General features: G+C 46.0%; 1 pseudogene; it reads right to left on the bottom strand.

Moving 5' to 3' along the window:
- Positions 1 to 2,073: 2,073 nt before the first annotated feature.
- On the bottom strand, positions 2,074 to 2,441 carry LOC101586691 (annotated as a pseudogene).
- Positions 2,442 to 4,577: the final 2,136 nt, after the last annotated feature.

Here is a 4,577-nt window from a genome sequence, read left to right as displayed (position 1 = left end):
GCCCACCAGGGGGCGGGTCTGGCTGGCATGTGGTGCTGGGGATCGAACCGCGGTCCCTGTGCTTTGCCAAGCTTGTTTCAAGTAGGTGCTTTAGACCACTGAGCCATCTCTCCAGCCCTGTATTTGGCATTTTTAGATTGAAGGCCTTCAAATTATTTTTGAACCAAGAGACAAAACAAAAACTTACATTTTTTTACATTGCTACTAATACAACAGAAACAAACTTGCACCAAGCAGCACCCTCCTGAGAGTGACCAACTCAGGTATTTCCTGTTCTAGGCCATTCATTTAAAAAACGCTCAAAAAGCAAAAACCAAAACCAAAATGTTCTTCATGATCCATCAAGCTGAGTTCAGGGTGTACATTAGTGCAGGTTACTGCTTTGGAGCTGGTCTGTTTTCTTTGGGACTTCGCTTTTTATTTCCTCTGGGAGTAGCTACCTTCACTGTCTGTTTATATTTGTGACTGTGAGCTGCATGCCGGCAACTGGAGTGGCTGGCCAAGGACAGGTTTTTTAATGGTGCAATAAAGAAATAGAAAAGAAGAAGCCTTTGTAACTCCAAAGACACAGAGAGGATCGAGGGCAGATGGGGCAGATCCTCTGACCTGAGACAGAGAGCTGAGGCTTTTATAGACTTTTGCTAGGGATGGAGTTTGAGAGAGATGTTTAAAAATACCTGAGGTGGTGCTGATTAGGGTCTTCCCTGTGGTGGCAGGAAAGGAATTTGCACCCTGGGCTGGGTTGGAAAAGAAGGAGGGAGGTGGTCTCTGGGAAGATGAGCTGTTGTTTTAAGGGCTTCAGCCATATTAGATGGCTGCCATAATCAGCAATTCATACTAGAGTTAAAACCTATCAGCCAAGATACCCAGAAATGGTCTACATCCTGCCCTGTGACCCACACCTGTAACGCCAGCAGTCTGAGATGTTGCAGAGTAAAACTTTGGAAAGGCTGAGTGAGGCCACATGCCTGCAATTCCAGCATGTGGGACAGTCTAAAGCAGGAGAATCAACAAATTAAGTCTGGGTTATATGATGAGATTCTATCTCAGAAACCTATCAGAGGGGCCAGGGAGATGGCTCTGTAGAATAAGCACTTGCCTGGCAAGTGCAAGGGCTTGAGTTCAATCCCTGGTTCCACAAAACAAAAACAAAAACACCCAAAAAACAAAAAGAACAACAACAACAACAAAAAAGCCATCTATCTATCTATCTATCTATCTATCTATCTATCTATCTATCTATCTATCTATCTATCTATTTTTTTAAATGACTGGGATGTAGCTCAGTAGCAGACAAGTGTGAAGTCCTGGATTCAATTCCTAGTACCACAAAAATAAATGTTAAAAATGAGCAAATAACACTTTCCACTTTTTAGTGTGACTCAGGACTTGAGATGTGGCTGACTCCAGGTCGGGTTGCTAACTAGCAAACAGAAATGAGTCCCAGTCCAGTTTGGTTTTTGTTTTGCTTTTTGCTTTTCCAATCCAATTTGAGTATATCTTTTAAATGTTTTGTTCATTTTAATGGGAAAAAAAGATAAAATAGCAATGAAACAGTTTCAAAATAGGTATGACAGTTACAATAAATACATTGCATGTTGTTGTCTTCATGTCCAATTTGAATATAGACCAGCAGTGCTTCAGCGTCCTGTGCCTGCCGCAGCCCCAGCCACTTCTGGTCTGCAGCAGAAAGTGCCCAGGAGCACCTGCATCTCCACACCCGCTGGACAGCATGCCAAGGCCTCGGCAGCCACCTGAACGGCACCACGAATGCCTAAGAGGAGATTGGACAGCACGAAGCCCTGTGGTGTTGGTGCATGTTTTCCTGGCCTGAGACCCAGTTTGTGTTTGTGTTTTTGTTTTTTTTTTTTAAGAACCAGGGATTGAATTCAGGCCCTTGCGAGGAAGTGCTTATTCCACTGAGCCATCTCCCTGGCCCTGAACAGTGTTTTTTCATTCGGTGACTGGAACACGTTTTCTTTTTCTTTTTTTTTGAAATGGACGCTGTGTTTTATTCATGACCTATCGGTGTCCCTCTTGCCCCTATGGCAAGGTGAGGGGGAAAGAGGAGGGCTAGGAGGAGGTAGACTGCAGCTGCCCTCTGTAGACATACTCCTGGGCGGTGGCCATGGTGCACATGTCCAGCTCAATGCTTGGAGCCCGGTTCTCCACATTCCTGATTTCCTTGAGTGCCTGGTCAAAGTTCTCCACCATCCCGATCCACTGACCTGTCTGCTTAGCAAATTGGGCCGCCTGGACCTCACTTCATGGCCCAGCTTTCTCTGGTTCATGTAGGCCTGGGCCACTCCCACGTTGAGGTGGTCCACCAAAGCTTCTGTCAGGCAGGTCGCCGCAGTGATGGCTTCTCACCTCCTCTTTTCCTGCAGCTCTTTGCGCTCATTCTGCTTGGCCTGATATTCTTTGAGCAGGTGGGACAGCATGGTGGTTTGGGGCAGGGGGCTGGGCGTGGCACTGGAACACGTTTTCTAAGCACATGGTATAACTTACACTTTTTTTTTTTCCTGTATTTTAGGGAAGGGTCTACAGGGTCTTCAGGGTCTCACTACTAGATCAGACTTGTAGTGAATCTCCTGTTTACAGCCTTCCAAGTTTTGAGATTACAGATGCACACCACCATGCCCAGTCTCAATTGCCATCTCAGCGGGCCCCAGGGGCAGGTCCAATACAGCAGGCCCTGGGATCGAACCCCCGGCCTCTGCACCTGCTTGCAGGCACTTTAATCTACTGAGCTCTTTGGCTGGCCCAACTTATACTCTTTTTTTTTAATTTTATTTATTTATTTGTGTGTGTGTGTGTGGCCAGTTCAGCCCACCAGGGGGTGGGGCTGGCTGGCATGTGGTGCTGGGGGATTGAACCGTGGTCCCTGTGCTTTGCTAAGCTTGTTCCAAGTAGGTGCCTTAGACCACTGAGCCATCCCACCAGCCCTCAACTTATACTCTTGATTAGAGACAAAAAATAACAGACATGATTGTGAAGTTTCTTTTATTTTTTTTCTCCTTTCTTTCTTTTGGACACAGGGTCACACTATGTAGCCCAGGCTGGCCTTGAACTCATGGCCTTGAGCACCTGTCTTGGCTTCCCAGATACTGGGTTGGAGAATGTGCCACAATCCTTTGTGAAGTCTTTTCAAGTTTTACAGGCATTCATTTTGAGGGGCTTAAACAAATCAACATAAATTCATACAGACTGAAAGTAAGAGGTAGGGCTGGTGAGATGGCTCAGTGGTCTAAAGCACCTACTTAGAACAAGCTAAGCTAAACAAAGCGCAGTGACCCTGGTTCAATCCCCCAGCACCACATGCCAGCCAGCCCCGCCCCCTGGTGGGCTGAGTTGGCCACACACACACACACACACACACACACACACATAAATAAATAAATAAATGTTAAAAGAAAGTAAGAGGTGTAAAAATCCCAGAAAGGAAAAGGAAATTGAACTTCTAATTCCTTAGGAGTAGTTACCTTTTAAAAAGAAAAATCATTTTCTTCATGCAACCATTACTTCATTTATTTTTATTTTTTTTGCGGAACCAGGGATTGAATTTAGGCCCTCATGCTTGCTAGGGAAGCGCTTATTCTACTGAGCCATCTCCCCGGCCAATTTGTTTAAATATGGGGGTGGTTGACATGGAGTTATTTGTAGTAGAAAAGTTCAAGTATATTTTTTCTCAATAGAAGTCTTCATGCAAGAAGTTAGTTTTATAATGTGGCACCTTGTTTCCATGGGTTACTCTCCCTGCCCTCAAGTGCTAGGGATTGAACCCAGGGCCTTCACACTGAGCTATATTTTATTTTGTGGGCCTGGGGACCTGGAGTCTTTTGTCATGTTTAGCTTTCCTGGGAATCCTGTGACTTCCTAAATGAAAATTGATCATGTGAGTTGAAGCTGCAATCAAAGCCTTGCTGGAAACCACATTGCAGGGTAAATCTGCATGGTGAGGCCCGAGAAGCCACCGGTATCACCACACTTGGGCCTCCAGGAAGCTACTGGTGGCTGTGCCCAGCTTGTCCCTGGTCCCCTTGTCCCTGCTGCACTGTGCATAGGTTGGTAGCCATGTGGTGGACCTCCTCCCATGGTTAGAGGCACTGTTGGTGACATCCACTTGTGTTCTGGGGACAAATCTAGATATTCACACATGCTAAGCACACACTACCCCTGGGCACACCCATCCCATGAATAGTGGAAGAAAACTGAAGGTTCCTGAGGGTATTTGTTTCTAGCACCAGGAATTGAACTCATGACCTCATGCTTGCCAGGCAAATGCTGTGCTGCTAAACTAAATCCCTGGCCAGTTTTATTTTTAATTTTTTAATTTTTTTGAGACAGGGTCTGGTTGTATAGTTCAGGCTGGCCTTGAGTTCACTATGTAGCTGCAGATGGCCTTGAGCTCCCAGTAATCTTCCTGCCTTAGCCTACCAAGTGCTGGGATTATAGGTGCACACCACCATGTCAAGCCCTAGCTCCTAACTTTAAAATTGATAGATGTGGCCAGGGAGATAGCTGGGTGGTCTAAGCACCTGCCTGGCAGGCGCAAGGACCTGAATTTGATCCCTGGC

This window comes from Octodon degus, unplaced genomic scaffold (genome assembly GCF_000260255.1).
Source record: "Octodon degus isolate 3935 unplaced genomic scaffold, OctDeg1.0 scaffold00113, whole genome shotgun sequence".
Classification (NCBI taxonomy): Eukaryota; Metazoa; Chordata; class Mammalia; order Rodentia; family Octodontidae; genus Octodon; species Octodon degus.
The sequence above is the reverse complement of the archived record's forward strand: the minus strand, read 5'-3'. Positions and strand labels throughout refer to the sequence as shown.